We start from the raw sequence: 21,445 nt of genomic DNA, 5'->3' as shown, positions 1-21,445 counted from the left end.
CCCTGCCCCCCCTTTTTGTTGAGGTAGTCCATGGCCACTGTGTTGTCCGTCAGGATCAGGACATTCTTCCCTCGCACAGACGGCAGAAAAGCCTTCAGGGCTAGCCTGACGGCCCTCAGCTCCAACAGATTGATATGGAGTCTGGACTCCAACGGAGACCAACGACCGCTGACTGTCAACCCGTTGGCATGAGCTCCCCATCCCGTGAGGGATGCATCCGTCACGATCGTCACCTCCGGCCAGGGAAGCCAAAATGGAGCCCCCTTCATCAAGTTGCCTTCGACGGCCCACCACAGAAGGTCCCGGGCGACCGAGGACGGCACCTGAATCGAGTCCGACATCCTGCCGGAGGACTGCGACCATTGCGTCTTGAGTGCCCACTGCAAAGATCTCATCCGCAGGCGAGCCTCTGGCACCAGAAGAATGCAGGATGCCATGAGGCCGAGCAACCTCAAGAACTCGAACGCTGGGAGCGTCTGGGCATGCTGAAACTTGTGCACCATCTGCTGAATGTGAAGAGCCCTCACCTGGGGAGGAAAACACTGCCCCAGGGAAGTGTCGAGCACTGCTCCGATGTACTGGAGCCGCTGCGTTGGCGTCAAATGGGACTTCTTTAAATTGAGGGAGAAGCCCAGCCTGTGAAGGGAGCGACAGGTGACCGATAGATGATCCAGGACTTGCTCGGGAGAGCTCCCCCTGATCAACCAATCGTCCAGGTAGGGGTAGACGTGAATCCCCCCTTGCCTGAGATGCGCTGCCACCACCACCATGAGCTTGGTGAAAACCCTCGGGGTGGAGGTCAATCCGAAAGGCAGGACCCGAAACTGAAAGTGCGAGTCGCCAACCGCGAACCTCAGGTACTTCTTGTGCTTGGGATGGATCGGCACATGGAAGTAAGCATCCTTGAGGTCGAGTGACACTAACCAGTCCTGAAGCTGAAGGGCCTGGAGGACTTGAGAGAGAGTAACCATCTTGAACTTGTCCTTCCTGAGGAGTTTGTTCAAACCGCGCAAGTCCATGATGGGTCTCAATCCCCCGTCTTTCTTCGAAATCAAAAAATAAGGGGAATACCATCCCTTGTTCCTCTCCGCTACAGGCACCAGTTCTATGGCGCCTTTCTCCAGCAGGGCTTGAATTTCCTGCGCAAGGAGCGGATCGGGACTCTGCAAAGAGAGGTTCCCCGGTGGATTGTCGCGAGGCCTGTGCCGAAAAGGAAGACAGTAGCCGTGGGTTATGATCTCCAGAACCCACACATCTGAAGTAATGGCTTGCCTCTCTACAAGATGCTGCGCCAGCCTTCCCCCAACCGATGGGACATGGCCTCACGACAGAGTGGGAGCGGCTGCGGCGTTACCTGAGGGCAAAGAGGCAACTGCCCGAGCGGCCTTGGCACCACGGGTACCCTGTCGTCCACCTCTGGTACCCCTGCGTTGGCCTCTTTGACTGCCAGCTCCTCTCGCTTTACTGAAGGATGAGTAATAGCGAAAGGAACCACCCCTCCACTGCTGTCCCCTAGGACGAAAAGGCAGAGGTTGGCGAACTGCAGCGCCCAACGGCTTCGCTGCAGCTTTTGAGGTCTGCAACCTCTCAAGGCTCTCGTCAGCCTTGCTGCCAAAAAGGTGTTCACCGTCAAAGGGCATGTTGAGGAGCCGGGACTGCACATCAGGAGCAAACCCCGACTTCCGCAACCACGCAAACCTGCGTATCACGGTGCTCGCCGCCATGGACCTACTGACGCATTCAGCTAAGTCCAAACCCGACTGAACGGACTCACACATGGCATCCTTACCATCCTGGACCATAGCAAGGAAACCATCTCGTTCGTCCCCTTCGGGAATATGTTCAGCCGCTAACGCAACGCAGTTCCACAGAGTGTGCGTGAAACGTGACAAGGCACAAATGGAGTTGGCCGCCTGAAGCGCCATACCACCAGAAGAAAACACTTTCTTCGCCCAGCCATCAAAACGTTTGTCGTCCCTATCAGGAGGGATGGTAGGGTACGACGCCTGCTTCGCCGGGGCCGCCTGCACCACCAAACTCTCCGGAGTGGGGTGCCTGGTCAAGTAGCAGGGGTCGCCACTGGCTGGACGGTATTTTCGCGACAAGGATCTGCCCACCGCCGGGAGACTCTCCGGAGCAGTCCAAGCCGCTGCCACCCTTCTCTGTAAAGCCATATGGAACGGCAGAACCGGGTCAGTTGGGGGACCAACATCAAGGATGTCTGTCAGATCATCCTGCACAAACTCCCCTGGGGGAGCAGACCATCCCAAGTACTCAGAAACCCTAGCCATAAGGCGCCGGTACGAGGAATCAGCATGAGAGCCAGGCTCAGGCCTACAAAACTCCACCTCCGGAGAGGTGTCTAGTCCACTGGCATCATGCAGTGACTGTCTCAACTCGTCAAACTGACTATGGCCCAAGACAATTTCATCCGGAACTTGACTAGGAACCAGGCCATCAGAATCCTCATCCGCCTCTGAAATATAGTCCAGGTGGCGAAAAGAAGGCACTCGAGAGTGCTTGCTCTTAACCAGAGCCTTCCTAGGGGGTCCACCCGTGCCCTGGGGTACCTCCGACACGAAAGGCGTCGAGCGAATCGGCGTCGGCGTCGAGAGAACCGGCGTCGGCGTCGAGAGAACCGGCGTCGGCGCCGAGAGGATCGGCGTCGGCGCCGAGAGGATCGGCGTCGAGGAAATCGGTGTCGACGTCAGATGCAGCGCCTCCAGAATCAGCGGCGTCGACACAGCCCGAAGCCGGAGCCCCGAGCGTGTCCCTCGAAGACCTGAACGTCGACGGCATCGACGACTTCCTCAGAGCCAGAACCTCGAGAAAGCCTGTCGACGCCCTCGACGCCACAGACGTCGATGCCTTCTTCGAAGACCTCACAGGTGCACACGGTCTCGAACGCGTCGAGGACCGGGACCTGGAACGGGTACGTCGAGAACGAGTCCCCTTGTCCGAACGGGACCTCTCCCGTGACTCGTGCCGACCACTCTTGCGAGCGGTGTCTCTCGACCTCACACGACCGACCCCACTCCGAAGAGGACCTGGAAGACGACCGGTGTCGGCGCTTCCGAGAATGCCTCGAAGAGGCTGAGGAGTGGCGAGACCCACTCCTAGAAGGAGCCCCACGAGACTTCCGACGATGACATGGAGAGTCACCCCTCGAATCATCCATCGAAAGCCCCGCAGACTTCGACTTCCGGGGCTTGGACACCCGACCTACCTACAACTTTTTCTTACGTTCGCATAAGGCTTTGGACGTGAGCGACTGGCAGTCGATACAGTCATCCGTGTCGTGGGCCTCCCCGAGGCACCAGAGGCAGGCGTCGTGCGAGTCCGTCACCGACATCTTGGACCCACACTCCCCGCACTTCTTGAAACCCGGACGCGGGGTCGAAGACGAAGTAGACATCTCCTGAAGGATTTTCACAAACGAACAGGTTCGAAGAACCGAGAAGAACAGAACTCCAAAGAGTCGAGGCGTTCAAACCGAGAAACACAAAGCAACACGTTCGCGGAAAAAACGGAACTGAGGCTATGGGCGTTGTGCGTCCTACTTATCACATAGGATGACGTCGGAGGAGGTCCTCGACGACGGCGCATCAACGTCAGACGCAGGACGCAGACGCCGAAAAAGTTTCCGAAGCAGCACAGCTGTGGTGATTACATGTCATAGATATGGAATACGTCGGAGGACCCAATCCCCTCGAAATATAGTTGTTAAAAATCCCTGGATGTTGTGCTGCACCAAACTGGGGTAGACGCCCTCGACATAAGTTTCCTGTATTTGGTCCGAGTACGCTGAGAGAGGCAGAGGAGTGTGATGGGTTGGGGTGGGATTGACGGAGGAGGGTTTAATTGCAAGGGAGTGTTTCATGTTGGTTATCTGCGATATGGTTTGTAATGCCCCGCTAAAAATGTCAAAGTCTATTGTTGAAAAGATAAACAAAATACGGTTGACCCAAATATCCTTGTTAACTACCAGCCAGCTACCTGGTAGATCCTGGTCAAAATGCTGAATACCCAGGGGCTGATTTTAGATCCTGCTCATCAATCCTTTAGTCAGGAGTAAGTAGAAGTTTCCAAGCTCCTACTCAACCACACACTACTACCAAACAAGCAGGGATCCTAATAAAAAGGTGAAACAGGTACAAAATAAGTGTTACAGCACCAAGACAGCATGGGATGAGGGCAGGCTTTATTCTTCAAGAGGGGTGTGAGCCAGGAATGGAGCATCCAAAACAATCAATACTGTGGGGTCATCATCAATATGCTTTATTGGAGCAGTTCACCATTAAAAAATAAAATGAAACATTGGAACAATAAATACCGTAAGTATAATTAAAAACAATTAAAAGTGTTGAGAACACAAAAATTCATCAGCATTCATTCCAATAAAATAACATCGACGACCTCCATATACCCTATGGAAATTAAGGGGAATCAAAGACCATACCTGGGTTCAAGATGTTATTTTCTGTAATAGTAGCCTTCTGTCCATTTAGGGTTGTTTTGACAAACATTATCAATTTATGTAGTGCTGCAGTGGGGGTATGTGTTGTAATGTGCGTGGACGGATGCATAGGACTTATGTTTAAGAGATAATGTGGTATGAGAGAGAATGTTATCTTTAAAGGTTCTACACTCAGGTAATTGAAGAGCGCTTGCCCGGGTGATGCCCGGGTGATGGGCAAAAGTGGGCTCCTAGGCAAAATCTTAAATTTCTTAATTTCAGGTGCCCTGATCAACGCCCAGTCTCTGGTCGGCCATGCAGTTCACATCGCAGACCTCATCCAAGCCAACGATCTTCACTTCTTGGCCATCACCGAAACATGGCTGCACCAAGCTGAAGGCCCTGTTCTCTGTATTGCCATCCCAGAAGCACTCAATACTAAGGAAAGATAGGGATATAGGCAAAGGCGGTGGAATAGCATTCATCTAAAAAAAAAATCCCTTGGTCTCAGAGCCGCCCCATCAAGCCACATTCAGTCGGCTGAACTCCTGTCAGTAAAAATCCCTCGCTCAGCTTCACAAACAATCCTCATGCACCTCATCTACCGGCCGCCTGGACATCTCTTCATTTGAGGAAGATATCTCAGACCTCCTGACTAACACCACCAAACCGGGCTTGCAAATTATTTTGCTTGGGGACCTTAACCTGGGACTTGGTGATCCCAACGGCGTCAATAACTTATCCCTTGAAAATACAATTACCCCAACTTGGCTTTAAACATAGAATCTCAGCCCGACACACAAAGGCAGGACCTTGGGCTGGATGGCCGACTATAAATGCGACATCACAATCTTCAAAAATGAACAAACTGCCTGGGTCGACCACCATGCCATATTCTTTTCCATCCAAGGTAATGTGCACACTACTGCTTCTCCAACCATTGCACCACAAACCTTCTCCAGAAACAATCTCAATATAACTGTGCAAAACCTACACCCGCTTATCCATAACATCCTCACTCCAGCAAACTACGCTGACTTAGACGCCAACAATCTAGGCAATCTTTACAACAAGACCCTTGAAGAAGCAGTTGATAACCTAGCACCTATCAAACTAAAGCCAAACCAGCAGCACATCTCAATAAATGGTTCACTCCTGAATTGAAAATTCTGCGTAATGCCAAACGAGCAGCTGAAGTAGACTGGAGAAGAAAAAGTCCTAATTTAGCCAGTAAAGCTCTCTTCACTGCAGCAGCTTCCTCCTATAAAACAGCTATCCTCTCTGCCAAGAAAGAAACTTACGACAATAGAATAGCCAATGCCAACTCAAAGACAAAAGAATTATTCAAATTCCTTCGGAAACTTGAGAGTCACCACCTACTTCTGCAGAATCCTGCCTGAAAGATGAAGACTGGTGTGAAGAAATTCAAAAAGCGCTTGCAGATAAAATTACCCTACTTCAATCAAGAATTAATCATCAAAAAACACGCCTAGCTAAAAATGCAGACTCTCCTACATTTCCCCCTCCCTCCTATGCCCAGCTGTAATCATTCATGAAGCTGCTAATGAATTGGCCCCATTTATTACAGCAGTAATCAACCCTTCCTTCAAAACCAATTCAGTCCCCAACAGCCTCAAAGAGGCATGGGCGATGCCCTTACCAAAATAACCTAATCTAGACCCCAACAACCCGACCAACTACAGGCCCATCACCACGGTACATTACATTCTAAAAATCCTAGACAGAGTGGCCTATCTTCAGATACAGAAACATCTTGAAGATAACAACCTTCTGGGCCTAAGACAATCAGGCTTTAGACCTAGGCACAGAACAGAAACTGCCCTCCTGGACCTAATAATCCAGATGGATGAAGCAAAAGACAACAGTAAACTAGCCATGCTCCTGCTGCTTGACCTATTGGCAGTGTTCAACCTCGTCGATCACCAGATCCTTACTGAACACATGACTTCAGCTGCTGCCTTCTCTAGTGAGGCTTCCACTTGGGTACAATCCTTTTCATCTAACCGGACCACTAGGGTTTTCTCCCCATCAGCCTCACCGCAACCTCTACCCATCCACTGTGGTGTTCCACAAGGCTTGTGTACATCACCAACCTTATACAACATCTTCACTAAGCTCCCGTTTGACCACCTTGACAACCTGGGTGTCACCTACACTAACTACGCAGATGACACTCAGATTCTCATCACGTTGTCGGGATGCTATGATGAAGATTCCAAACGGATTAACAATCTCTACTTGGAGATCAAGCCTGGATGGCGGAACATGGCTTATGCCTAAATGACGAGAAAACTGAGCTTCTTCTCGTCGGCTCACAACCACGTCTAAATAAACTCGGCCCGCGCTACATAGCCATCAACATAGACGGTAACTTGATCAAAGTGGCCAAGAATATTAAAACCTGGGGGGTACACTTGGATTCCACCCTGTCTCTGAAAAAACAAGTCAATGCTCTTGCCTCTTCCACAGCATATACCAATAAGCTCATCAATGCTTGCAAAGCATTCCTCTCACCCACCAGCTGCTCACCTTGGCCAGAGCGCTAGTACTCTCAAAAATAGTCTACTGCAACACCCCCTTCCTGGGCACCTCGGAGCGTAATCTGAACAAACTACAGGTCTTGCAGAATAACGGTCTTAGAGCAACACTAAGCATTCCGCGGCACGCTCACATAGCCACCCACAGAAATAACGCACACTGGCTCCCAGTAAGAGACAGAATCGCCCTTAGATCACTGGTCATCCTCCATAAATGTCCCTCTAACGATGCTCCCAAGTACCTGGCAGACAGATTCAACAAAAAGTCCTCGGTCAGACCAACGAGAACGAGATACTCACATTGTCTCAACATTCCTAAATTCTTGCAAAATAAAAAGGAGGGTCAAGATTCCTGGTGTTAGCTGCCAAACTATTGAATGCTATCCCGATCAACCTTAGGATGGAACCCTCATTCCGGACCTTCAGAGCTAAAACTAAATCTTGGCTCTCCAACAAGAAAGGTGCTACTGCTTGAATATTTACCTCGCTGTGCATGCATTGCTCCCCACACTGTCACCATTTTGACCGCTTGGTAACCTGGTCAATTGCCCTTATATCTACTGTCTTCTATAACTCTGAATATATTTTGTAACCTATTGAAATTCGCTCCAAGTCTCTGGCGCCCAGTTACCTTTGAGTTTGGCGCGCAGTACAAATAAAGAAACTAAACTAAAGTTAATGTCACTACAATAAAGCAATCTACTGGTAACTAACCTGAAGTGCATGCGGGCATGCTTAACATCCATGGCAAGCTGGACTCTTTGGAGCCTGGAAATGGACCCGTGTGGCAAGAAAAGGAGTTTGAGCTGAGAAGTCTGCAGGGGGGGGTGCAGAACGAGGGCCCCACTGCCCCTTAAGAAGCAAGTCCAATCACCCAGGGCAAAGCAATGGGAGGCGTGCTACTACCCAGCAATACGTCCCAGGGTTCAAAAGCAGATTGGACCCAGGTCACAAAATGAATAATTAAGTGATCAGTGAAGGAAGGGGTGGCAGCAAGTAAGAAGACCCAGAGGAGAGAGGCAGCATGTGCAGGCAGCCAGCGCAAGTAAATTGACTTTGGGCAGTGAGCCAAACCCCGGGCAAAAAAGGAGTGTTGCGTCACTCAGTGCAAGGACCCAGTGTGAAGTAAGCTGTAAGAATCAGGGTGAAGCAAGGTGTGCTGTGCCAACCAAAAGAAGACCCAGGGCTAAGCAAAGGATGAAGGGTACACCTAATAGAAGACCCAGGGCAAAAAGAGTGGGAAGATCCGGAGCAGAGAAGCAGAGTTTTACCATAGTCAATGTTGACCCAGGGTGGGGAGGTGTTTACCCAGGGCATGCAAAAGAAGAAACCAGGGTACACTACAGAGGGGGATGGCACTTGTTTCCAGAGGGAGAGGTCCCATCAGCCAATAAGCGCTGATCCCATTTCCCTAAGGCTGCCTGCTGTGCAGATTAAGCAAGGCAGTCAGGCATGGGAGCTACTGGTAGTTAGAGTTGCCACCTACCTAGATCCCCGTTTCAGAAAATCAGGTCACCATTGGATGCCAGTAGCAACGAAAAGCTGCTGGGACTGTAGAGTTCTGTTGTGCTCTGTGAGCAGAGACCAAATGGTGATGTCACTGAGGCAGTGCGGGTGATGGCACAAGGCGGAATGGTCCAATTCCTACCCTCAGAGTACCTAGGCTTGAGGATCCAGGAAGAGAGGCCGGCGTGCAAGAGGAAAGCACCCGTCAACACGGCGGGAACGTGCGGATGTCAATCAGGACAAGTAGGTTGACACGATGCTACGTCTCAGTATGTGGACTCACGTTAAAGGATGCCGTAATGTATGAAGGAGCTACAAGTTACAAAATGTGTTATTTCCGGCAGCTGTACAAAAGATGGAACATCAGGCTAATTGAGGTTCTGTGGGAATACTAAAAATGCAGCACAGGAAGAATGGAATTTGTTTTAAGGCATTGTGCGCGTTATACAGATTACTGATCTGTCATGCTGGCAAGGCGCTTCAAGGGAGTAATAACTGGCGAGATCAAGGGCGTCATTGTTCTTATTGACATGTGTAGTGTTCAGTACAAGAGTGTGGATCTATGCCATCTTGTAAATTGACTGCTTAGCAGTTTTAGACAAAAATGGCACAAAATGAATTTTGTATATATTTATGCCATGCCGCTTTTGCTGTAACGTTGCAGGAGGTTCAATGTTTTATCATTATGGATATGGAAGAAGGAACAAGTTACTTATCTGTAACTATTGTTCTCCAGCATGGGTCTGGCATGTATTCACATGCTCATTAATATTCCCCGTCAGGCTGGAAAAGGTAAAGAAAAAACAGTTTAACTTTCACTTACAAACTGTATTTCTCCTTTAAAGCAATCACTATCCTCTGGGTCATACTGTCCCATCCAGCGACGGTCCTCTCTAAGCCCCTCCTCTGGCAGCCATCTCCAGATTTAGAAGCACTTAAAGTGGCAGTATGACCAAGAAGAGCCTCAGAGAAGGTTTGCATGTGAATCCATGCCAGACCCATGCTGGAGAACAATAGTTACAGGTAAGTAACTTGTTCCTTCTTCAGCATTGAGGTCTGGCATGGATTCATATGCTCATGAAAAATGAATACATAGCAGTAAAAAAATTAAACAATGGGATGTGGCAAGGCTCAACAGAAGCAATCAACTCTTACCTCTGGAACAGACTTCACCTCAGACTCATCTCAGGCGAACAGGTTGCGTAGCACTGCTTGGCCGACTCTGGACTCCTCCTTTGAATCACTGTCGATGCAGTAGAATTTCATGAAAGTGTGCATGGACCTCCACGTACAGTCCTGCAGATGTCCAGCAGGGGCATACCAGACAGGAACGCTGTCGTCTCAGCGATCGTTCTGGTGGAGTGGGCCATTGGACCGCCGAGAAGCGGCCGGTTAAACAAATTATGACAGTGCATGATGCAGCCGGAGATCCACCTTGAGATGGTAGCCTTGGAAAAGGTCTTCCCATGGCTCAGGGGACCAAAGTTCGCAAACAGTTGAACTTCCGAAAAACTATTTGCGTGTCACGTAGAACTTCAGGGCATGAGCAAGATCCAGCGAGTGCAAGCTCTTTCAGCCGGTGATTAAGGCTTCGGGAAAAAATAAGACCAAAGGCTTGTTCGGGTGGAATTCCGACACACTTTGGCATAAGGGGCACTGGATCAATAAACATTTAACAGGTCCTAAAATGACCCATGCTCCATTTTAATGGCCAGAAGAGTTGCATGGGTAGGTCAGACACTTAAATCAGTACTTGATATCCTTGATCTTGAGTCACCTGTTTTTTTTTAACCTCCTCCACCAGGGAAGTGACCAAAACAGGGAACCTCAAAAATAATATGACAAGAGAACATTGATCCTGAATGGTAATGAGAAAGTGACAAGGGGTGGGACAAGGCAAGTCTCAAGAACCTGGTCACTGCTAGGGGACAGGCACAAGAATCTGGAAGGTGAGTTGTCATAACCTCTAATCGGTTTGATGCCCTCTCCCCTATTGAGGGAATAGATTGACTGGTGATTTGTGCCCAAGAGGCCCCCAGTCAACTGGATAGGGCTTCACACATTGGGGTACATAACCCTCAATTACAGCAGATCACCATCTTGGTAGCACACACAGTTGCTATTATTAGTTGAAATAGAGGTGCTAGTGCCAGTGGTGCTAGTGCCAGACTCAGGGATCCTGAGACACAGGTGTTATCTGAAACAGGACATTAGTCTATTACAGGAAACGTGGGCCATTGAGGATTGTTGATGGATGGGTTTTTGTCCTTCTCAGTCCCTGCAAGTCAGAACAAAGAGGGAGTAGCTACAGGGGGCTAGCCGTTTTAATCAAGGCATTTATGAATTATGATATCCAGGTAAAAGATAGCCGTACTAACTATACAGTGCATTATGAAGACTGCTACTCAAGAACCAGTGGTGACCGGTTGCTGATAGTCAACTTTTATGATAGCTCCCACAGATCCGAAAAGAACAGACCAGGGCAGGTGAAGGACTTGGTGAAAGGAAAGCTACTGGAGATACTAGATCCCAAAACTGTATTGGTAATGGGGGGAGACTTCAATATCAAACTGGGAGAAGGAACCCCCCCCCGGGGTCAGCATGATGTCCTGGAGGCTAGGGCTTTTGTAATTGCACGACCCAGGTTGGTGGACCCCAGAACATGTCCTAAGGGTGCACAAGTGGGGTGTGGCTGCTGGAATGGGGGCTGTGATCCCTGAAAGGACGAGTCGCACCCGATGTACCAGGGGCAGTGACATTTAGAAACACCCAAGGGTCCTCAACAATTGATTATTTTTTAATGCATGTCCAGCACTGGACCGGATAATGCAGCACAGCGTGATACAGGTACTGTGCAGCTAAGGATGATCCTCCAATGGGAACGTACCCAGAGGACAATTGCCCCTGCATATTCTGACCAGTGCGAGGTTAACCCACATTGTAAAAGAAGGACTCCATGGGTTAAGCGTGATCCTGTAGGTTTTCATCAAAAACTTGTGTCCACTAATCTGCTTCTTAGTCTTACTGGCCTGCCTGGTTGATAGAGTCCCACCCCCCCCCGCTCAGAAATAGTGCAGGAATGGTTCAAGTATTTGATGGGCTCCCACCTAACAGCCTGCAAATCGATTTTGAAAACATTTAAGTGGAAAGAAAAGCTGGTTCAAGGAAGAATGCAAAATAGCAAAGAGGAACCTCCTCAGGGTATTAAGGGATCCGGATAGTTGCAGAAGGGAGTAAATCAGGTCCAGGGCGGTACATAAAGAGATCATCTACACCAGGAAAGAATCCCTGGACCACCAAGCATGGGAAGACCTACCCACAGCAATCTGTCTCTACAAATGACGGGAAAAGATTTTGGGAGCGTGTTTCAAAAGGTCCCCCTCATAGCCGTAGGCAAAATATGAGGGAAGCTCATGTGGGAGCAGTGACATGGGTGGAGCAATTCACATCACTGTATGAGGGCAGTGTGGGAAATAAGACTCCGGGGGAGGATGTCATGGTGGCATATTTCACCTTGAAAAAGGCCAAATAGGCGATCGATTTATATTTATAGGCCTATTCCGCTTTTGGACACCCCATTTAAGGTTTTTGAGCGTGTCATTCGGGGGCGGATCTCAACCAGTATAATGCTCTCGGATGTCCAATATGGTTTCAGGCCGGGCGTGGGAACCTGTGACCAGGCCCTGAATTTGTACTTGGTAGGGGCACAAACAGTGTCCCTGAAGGCTGAACCAATTTACCTGGCATAAAGGGCTGCGTCTTGGCACCAGTTCTTTCGTCTCTCCCTTCCTCCCCCCACAATACACCCGCATGCTGATGACAGTGATAATCATGGTCCAGACAACAAATGCCCTGCAGAAAATGATCGTGTACACAGACTTTATAGCAGGTCTAGACCTGAAAATCAAAACATCGAAGTCCGCCGTCATGGTGGGTGCCGACGGTGGGGGAAAAAAGCAAGCAATGCCAAAGATATATAGCAAGGCTCTATAATACCAAGGGTGAAAGAGTTTGATTACCTGTGAATCAGATTCTCAGAGCACTGGAAGGGTTCAGCACACAAAGGAATGAGCTGTCTCAGGCACTGTGTTGGGGTGTGTGTATTTAACTTCATGCAAATGTGCAAGGAGGGGGGACTGCATGATTTGATCATGAAGGTATGCAATGCACAAACCAGAGTGACAGCGAATGATGGGACATCATGCTCTGGGGCATGAAAATGTTGCATCAATACAGATTGGGGAAAACACATATTTAAAGAAAATCCAGGGCTTACCGCCCTCGGCCCAGACTTTCTCGTTGCAGGCAGAGCTTGCCACAAAATATGTGGCTGATGAATGGTACCAGGCACCTTTCTTAAAATGGCTTAACATATGGTCAAACCCCAGGCAAACGTAACACAATAACTTATCTGAGCCTTAAGGGGTAGTGAAGTCTGGAGAAAGATCCCCTGGCTCATGGATTTTTCTGTTTGCACGGTCAAGTCAAATGTCACAAGTGTGTTTTTACAGTCAACTTTGATGAGTAAGGCAGAGATGAAAGCCCATGAAAGACATTTTGTTACCCTAATCAAGGAGAGATGTGTATTACTGGGGTTGTCTTTGATAACAGCAACCATGCAATAGTGTCAAAGGTTGACTCCATGCAACCCTACCTGACTTATAGCAACAATCCAATTGATTGCTGGATAGCGACCAGAGCCAGGTTTGATCTATAGCTGCTCAGAGGAAATACAGCAAAATTGGCAGGTGGGATCCAGGAACTTGTATGTCAAGGATGAAACTCAGAAGTTGAAAATCTAATGCACTTTGTTCTGTTTTGCCCACATTATGGGGAACTAAGGCAAACAATACTCCTGATATTGAAGCGAGAGAAATTTACTCAGTATTGACCAGCATTAACCTTCTTATTACAGGCGCAGTCAATCTTTGTTGCTTTTGGCATTACTAAGATATCTAAGGAGGTTGTGGAGTGCTAGAATAAAATGCCTGGAGAATACTGTTCTAATCGACCTGAGCTTGTGAATAGGAATACTCCTTGATGCTGTGCAACGCAGTGTGCACAACTGCACTTGCAATTTAACGTATGAACGCTTCTCTCATCTGGCTTTATCACAATGTTTTAACGCTTTTATTGTATAATGTTTCATGGATTTAATCCAAAGAAACCTATTTTTGATGATTGAAATAAATGGGGGTCAGGAAAATGCCCCTATGACCCTGCTGTAAGAGGAATTTACCTACCTAGACCAAAACTAAGGATCTGTCTTGTGTCAGAATGTCCAAAAAAACTGCCCCGTGTCCAAAGTTCTGTTTTGACCCTCGTACTATAAACTTAACTCTAAGGTGAAGATGGAAAGGTCTTCAACCTTGGGTGGTTTAGAAAAGTGTTCATAAAACAAAAGGATAAAGGTTGACTGAGATCTTTTCCCCTTCCAACAGACGTCTCCACTAGAAATCAGTCTCTTTGGTCCAATGGTCCTTCCAAATATGGCCCAAGTAAATATGTCTTTCATCTCTAAGAAACGGACATTCCAACGACAGATGTTTCAGGGTTGTGTCTTGACATAATATACAGTGCTTTAGTTCATCTTTAGTTCTCTTCCTATAGTTGTTAGCTCTACATGGCCATACGTTAAGGTGAAATCTCAGATAACCAGATCTCAAGAACCAATTAGGGAATAACAGCAGATATTTTGGTAGTCTGTTCAGCCTTCGGGGAACTGCCCAGAAGTCTTCCTATCCTTGGTACTTGTAGATATCTTCATTTGTTTCAATCCAGTCAAGCCTGTACATTTTTTCTCATTACCTGGTCAGGATTATTTAGTAGCGATTCCTCAGATTCGTTCAGGTTTCGTAAGATTGCCTGACATGTTTTAGTCCAGTGTGCTAATATCGTCTCAGACTGGTTGTCCATTGCTTTTTTCAGGACTGAGAATCCTCCCGTCCCAGGTGCTTCCTACCATTTCCTGAAAAAGGACATTTTCCACTCTGAAATAACTTTCAGCAAAGACAGTGATAATTCTCTTCGTATTATTTGAATTGGGTAGGATTTAGGTAGTCTAAGAGTCGACTCCCAAAGTTTTCCTTCTAGGGTAGGCCATATTTTAGCATCCAAAAGGAGCGTAGTATTTGCTCCATACATGAGGATCGCCACCACTTTTGCTCTATAAAAATCCACCAATGGTGTCAAAGAGAATCTGCAAAATCGTTGCTTGTCCCGTCAAGTTTCTTACTTTGTTTCTCAGATCTCATTAGCTTTGTGAACACACAAGGGGCCGAATTGAGGCCGAAAGGCAGCACCTTATACTGGAAGTGGTACGACAACCGTGAAACCCAGAAATTTCAGATGCAGATGGTAAATGGGGACATCAAAATATACATCCTTGAGGTCTAAGGAACACATTCAGTCCCCTATGAATACAGACTCTGCTACGTGTGCTGGAGCAATCATCTTGAAGCGTTCGAGCAGTAAAGATAGGTTGAAGAATGTCAAGACCAGGTCTGACTGAGGAACCGGCTCCACCACCTGCATATAGAAAAGAGTATTTCCCGTAAAAGAGCAAGGGACCCCATCTGAAGCAGGGGAGAAGGTGGTAAAGCAAAGGAAGAGGAAGGCTGAAGCCCGTGGGGACTATAGAAAGGATCCAAGGACTCTTGTAACGCTACCAGCTGTCCTTTAAGACTGCCAGCTGGCCTCCTACAAGCGAGCTGCGTTCCCTGACCGTCACGTCATGCTTTTTGGCATCTGATACAGGGTCTGAGGAGGGTACATTGAAGTAAACATGCAATGTACTCTGCCGTTCCCTCCTGTGGTCGATGGGGGTCCCATTTGGTCTCTGCACACCGCAGTCCCAAAATAAAATACTTGAAGCCGCTAAAAGCATGGGGTCTGAAGTCTGTCCTGCCCTGAAACTGAGGGAAGGACTTCTGCTCAGGTTTAGTCAGAATGGCAAAGGACTTGGTGATCTGCTTAAAGGTCTTTTTTGTAAGGTCATCTGTGGACGAATGAAAAATATTTGACCCCTCAAAAGGAAGATTCAGGATACTCTCATGCACATCAGCAGAGAATTTAGTGGCATGCATCAACAATGTCCGCCTCATCTCAACCCCCAGGCACAGCCATCGGTTGGCTGTGTCAACGTGGGAGACCAAAGACTCCATGAGGTCCTGCGCAACTGCCTCCGCCAGGCTGTCTTTGAAGGAGGCCTGCATCTCCGGGTCGGGTGGAGGGCCGGGGGGGGGGGGGGGGGGGGGTGGGGTCAGGCAGGAACGGCCGATCTCTTACCAAAGCTTCTGGTTTGCTGCAGCTAGGAGGGCGTTGGCGTGCTGCAAGTGCAGCCCGGCGTTGAGGGAGCAATGCTTTCCAAAAGACCTAAGTGCTTTGGAAAGACAACTGGAGGTAGCCCCTGCTGAAGACTAAGACGATGGCTTGGAAAACAAGAACGCCAACACTGAAGCGTGCGGCTGAGGCTAGGAGGACTGGTTCCCCATCCAAGAGCCTAAACCGGCCATATAATTTCTTGTTCATATGGACGTTGGCCCTGGGCTTCTCCCGGACTTTCCGCACGACCTACATGACATCTTTCTGAAGGGGAATGCCCAAACGACTCGTGGCACTGCGGGCCCGAATCACCGCCAACAGCCCTGACTACTGGGGGGCCGACTCTGGCTTGAGGACCTCCAAGAACTCTGCATGGCCCTGAAGATGGTCATGAAATGCCTTCACTGACGCCGAAGTCTCTTCGTCCTGTGTCTCATCACCATCACCCCTCCAACCACCCCTCTTTTCGGCTCTATGTAATCACTGCACTGCGCGTAATACCAACGAAGAAAATGTCGACTCCAATTACGGCGCGACTAAGCCATCAGATCATCACTGTGCCTGCATCCACCGGCCCGCATTCCACTACCCACTTCCCACCCCCCATTCCCCTAACCACCCCCCACCCCACTTGCCTCCCTCTGGCGTCAGTTCCTCCCAGTCTGAGCCAACGATGCAGGGTTCTTTTAAAAAAAAAACCCTCAAGTCGTCTCAGCATACTACAATGGTAAGCGGGGGGACCCCCCGCCACTCCGCTTGGTCCCAGTAAATGGAGTGGGAATTTTTGAAAATGCTGGCAGCGCAGTAAATGCATAGTTTGTATTTTCCAGTTGCAGTAATGGTAAGTTTCCTTTTTTTCCCCCCAGACTGAGGGGAGTCTGGGTCCTGGGAGACAGGGGGTGCCCCCTGATCTGAAGCCAAAGGTAGCTGTGGATCCATAGGAGACTGCGGGGGAGGCATTGGTGGTACAGGAGGACGAGGGGGGCTCTTAAGTACCTGCAGGGCCTGAATCAGAGGAGTAAAGGGCTGCAGCACTGGCAACACCAGAGGAACCGGCGGAGGGCCCAGAGGCAGAGGCCTTGGAGGCACAACCTGTGGGATCAACTCCTTGACGATGCCCTTGACAAGCCCTGTCATCTGAGGGGAGCGCATGAGGAAAAGCACAAAGAAGCGATCCTTGCACATCACCAGCTCGTGAGGGGCACGGCGCTGAGCTGTGCTGGGTCTCAACATCTAGGACTCTGCGGCATGTAGCCACAAGGCTACGAGAGGTAGATGTAACCGCGCAGAGACCATCCACCTGTACATAGAGTCCGCCAACGCTTCCGGAAGGAAGGGGACTGGAAAGTTCTTGCATAGTCTGCTCTGTGTGCAAAGGACCGGGAGAGGCCCCGAATCTGAATTCAAGATGGGCGTCGGCCTTGCAGGTTCGGCCACGTGCTTGTCTGCCATCTTCAGCATGGTGCCACGCCCTCGGAGGGAGGGCGCGCAGGTCCTGTGCCACGTGCTGGCTCAAGACATGGAAGGGTCGCCAGACCCTGAGGCAAGAGCGTCAACCTCAGAGATGACTCTGGTGGGCCCCAGCAGCAGGCCGGTAGTCGAATCATCCTGCACAACGTCCTCGAAGGTGGGTCCGGTAGGCTGGGCACTCGCAGCTATGGAGCGGATAGTCGTTCTGGATTGTGCTTCCAACAGACTCTTGGGAGGTGGACCACGACGATTTTTACCCCTGCAGAAAAGCTTTTGGGATCATTACACTGGCTGTTTAGAGGTACTAGGAGGCTGGTTTTGTGTAAACTATCTGGTACGCTCTATAGAAGTTGTCTGGCATTATGCAGGGCAATGTCGAAAAAACGTCCACACCCAACAGGAATAGGCTAACCGAGGTTTGGGCTGGGAGGGCTCGCAGAAGGCGACTTCAGGAGACAAAGGCATGTTATTTTAATGGTGATGACGTGGAAATAATGATAAAGGGTCAGTCCAAACTAGGAGAAAGTTATAGGGGCGTTGATGGGCAGACAGAGCATTGAACATCTGGACCAGGCGCTGGCCTTGTTCCCACAATTCGATGGTGATAATCGGAATCTACCCTGAAATCCTCTCCACAGTCCTTTTTTGAAATAGGGAAGATGAATAAAGAGCAATTTGATAACATTGAACCCATGTGGAATGCAGTTTGAGAATAATTTTAGATTTCAATAAATGTTAGAGGGCATTTGTACTACGCACTATCACCACCGGAGTGGTCCCCTGGCGCTCTGACAGATCCGAAAAGGAGAGGGGGAGGGGTGAGCTGGTAGGAGCAAGCAGAAAAAGTGCAGGAGAACAGTAAGGTGCTGATGGCAGCTTCAGTTCCGCTTGCACCGTTCACTGAGGATAGGTGTGCTTTTCGAGTGGTAGCCGCCTTGTTCTCATGTGAGGTTGTATGCATTTGTTTTGTTGTTGCTGTGTAGTGAAGCTTGTGCGCTTTACTGCCGTTTAGAGGTGTGCTCGTGTTTGGTTAGAGTTGTATGCAGAAGGGTGAGATTTTTAGTGGGTTGGTTAGTGGCATCGCTATCTAGATGTGAGGCATGCTAATCTAGAGGTGGCACATGAATATCTCTGTATTTATATCTAAATGTGGCATAGGCCGGCATTCACTCTTAGCCAGATGCGATGCAAGCTAACATTCACACTTCTATCTGAATGTGGCACCGGCTAATATTCATGATCTGTTCTAGATGCCAAACAGCCTAGTATGTACAGAACAAACCCCACAGAAAACCACACATTAGGCAGATACCAATTGCAAAATACACAAATCCCTCAACAAAGCCACCAATAACAGGCCAAAAGCGTATTGAAATCGATGTAAAACTACTCAACGATTATCAAACTGCTTTTCAGCTGGTCACCCTGTGGGAAGCATTGGGATTACAGTCAGTGAGTCAAGGGGAAATGGCTGCCAGGAACAGAGGCACAGAGACACCCAACAGTTTCAGCCAATTGCAAGGGGCAGTGTGTGGGAGAGTAAAAAAGCTAGAAAAAAGGACCAGACTACAGTCTTCATACCCTACATGCCAACCAGCTCAGAAAATGTTGTGGGAGTAAAGTAAAAAAAAAAACGAAATACACCCCAGAGAAAACCACACACTAGCCAGAAAACCTTAGCAAAATACACACAAATCCTTCCAGAAAGTCACCTAAAACAGGCCAGAAACTGAGTGGAATCAATGTAAAACTACCCACTGAGCATCAACCAGCCTCCAAGACTGCTTTTCAAGTGGTCTCCCTGTATGAATCATCGGGATTACAGTCAGGGAGTCAAGGGGGAATGGCTACAGAAATTCCATGGCTTCGGCAAATGGCTTGACTTACTAGCTAAATCTGCACAATATGTGCTTCCAGTCAAAATAGATAATGCATGTCAAGCTGATTTGTATCAGAATACGGATTTGGTTAATATGAGCTGCCAAATCCCTAAACTGGATTTTGGTGAACTGGCATACATCTCCAACAAGCAATCCCAGTTAATGTAACCAGTTAAACTGAGTGGAGGTGCCAAGGATAGAATGTGTCGGACCGAGTTGAGTGCCTTGAATATGGCTTACCTATGAAAGGAGAAAGCGGATAAACTGCAGCACCGACTGCTCTGCCCCAGTAGGATTGCTGCAACTGAAGGGCAAAAATAATATTATACAGCTGTGCACCCTTTTGCGGCGGGGGAACCAAGATTGACACAGTTATGGGGTGGCCGATGTGATGTACCAAACCAAATTCAGGCACACAGATTACGATCTAATAAATCACAGAAGCCTCCCATTTCCAATAGGTTTTTGAGAGAAACAGTGTTAGATCAAAGAAACTATCATCTCTAATGTCACTATTCCAGTGCGGTTTGAAACCACGGAAGCGCTCAGGAATAAATGTATGGTCCGGCTCAGACAAAGGACTGGACTAAGGGTTATGACACTGGATTTTAAGGTCCTACAGAGAATTAAGATTGGCCAATGGTACTCGTACGTAAATAGGGACTGCATACTGGTTGGCTGTGGTCGTATTAATCCTCCACTGTTTTAAGCGAACTGCAATAATTTCATTTATGTGCCATCCGAACTGAAGTGAATTGTAAATGCCATCACATGAAGCCCCATATTGAGAAGATCTCACGATAGAGTACTCCTTGTTGGCCCCAGTTTTACTGTTGTTGCTAATGGTCGACTGCACCATTAGCTCAGTTCCTTCGGGTATATACTGTTCGTTTTTTTACTGAAGACTCATTTGTATTTGATGACATGTATGTCTGTCTTGTTGAATTTTAGTTATTATTGCTGTAACTGTTTGTTGTTTTGTTAGCGTCCCTATGCATATAGGCCTATACGGCGCTATATGAATAAAACAAACCAGTCAGCTTGAAATCAACAGCTACCAGGAGCTACTTTTGGCTCCTAGGTCCAACTGGTGCCTTCCAAACCTGTAAATGTGACATTAACTTTGAGTACTGGAGAATGTTAATAAAGAAGAAATAGAACACATCTAATACACATTTAAACACAATGGTTCATACAAAATGGACAAAGTTAAATGAGTATCTCTGGTAGCTCCTAGTTCCACTGTGGTAATTTCTCCCTACAGAGACCAGATACCAGACAACCAGGAGATGGTTTTAGCTCCTGCTCATGAATCTCAATTTTGAACCCTGGATATGAATAACTGAATTAAGGCAAACTTTGAACAACCAGGGCGGACTACCACCATATCCAAAATAACTTGTGTGAAAGCAAAGAAGTGGTCTGAGGACTACAGAACTTTGGGGAGTCCAAGCACCTCAAAGGAGGAAAGGACAGAAACTTTGTATGCGTTCTTCAAACAATCCTGGAGAAATTGAATTGTTTGCATCAAGAAACAGTTTTCTTTATTTAAAGGAGAGACTGGAAAACTAAATTTGGTATCAAGGCTGGAGAGAATATCATGAAAGCAAAAGGAACTTTGGAAGTCCAGTATAAAGCGGGCCAGGTATAAGCCTTGCTGAGGCTAGCGTACAAAGCTTCCCCTTTTCTTTCTTTTAGTTAGGTGTTTCTATACTGCTACGACCACTTAGCTGTAAATAATTTGGACAAAAGTGTTTCCATTTGAACTTTAACAACCACCCTTAGTTTTGATAGGTAGGGAACTTCCCTTGTAGAAATAGGGTAATTTAGTAATTTGATTACTTTTCTTTTTATTAAAACCCTTGAACATAACAATCGCCCGAGACCTCCACCTGGTTCGCCACAGCGCCCAAATCAGCCATATGTGATGGGATGAGAAAAGTATATTAACTTAAGAGTACTCTGGTCTTTAAGAGAGACTAGTGCCTTCAATTGACCCATTAGTCTCTGAAAAACGAAGCTTTTGCTATCAAAATCATATATACTATCTTCAAAAAACTACAACACCAGGGTGCAAAAATTCAAGTAGCAAGTTACTAGCCAGCCATAAAAAATAAATCACTTGCCACCTCAATTCTATTCATCGCACAGCACACCATTTTTTACATGGCAAGTCTCAAATATCCCTAGCTAATAGAAAGTGCAAATTTTGCACCTTAACGCTGTCCTGATGTCTGCATCTCAGCCCCTTT

The 21,445-nt window shown here is 48.0% G+C and overlaps 1 protein-coding gene across 4 annotated transcripts in view; it reads right to left on the bottom strand.

Moving 5' to 3' along the window:
- The window catches only part of KANSL1 (KAT8 regulatory NSL complex subunit 1), a 1,100,309-nt gene that overhangs the window by 391,705 nt on the left and 687,159 nt on the right, over positions 1-21,445 (bottom strand). The window lies entirely within an intron of this gene.

The sequence above is a fragment of the Ambystoma mexicanum genome, chromosome 13, assembly GCF_040938575.1.
Source record: "Ambystoma mexicanum isolate Mex_15411 chromosome 13, UKY_AmexF1_1, whole genome shotgun sequence".
NCBI classification, from domain to species: Eukaryota; Metazoa; Chordata; class Amphibia; order Caudata; family Ambystomatidae; genus Ambystoma; species Ambystoma mexicanum.
The sequence above is the reverse complement of the archived record's forward strand: the minus strand, read 5'-3'. Positions and strand labels throughout refer to the sequence as shown.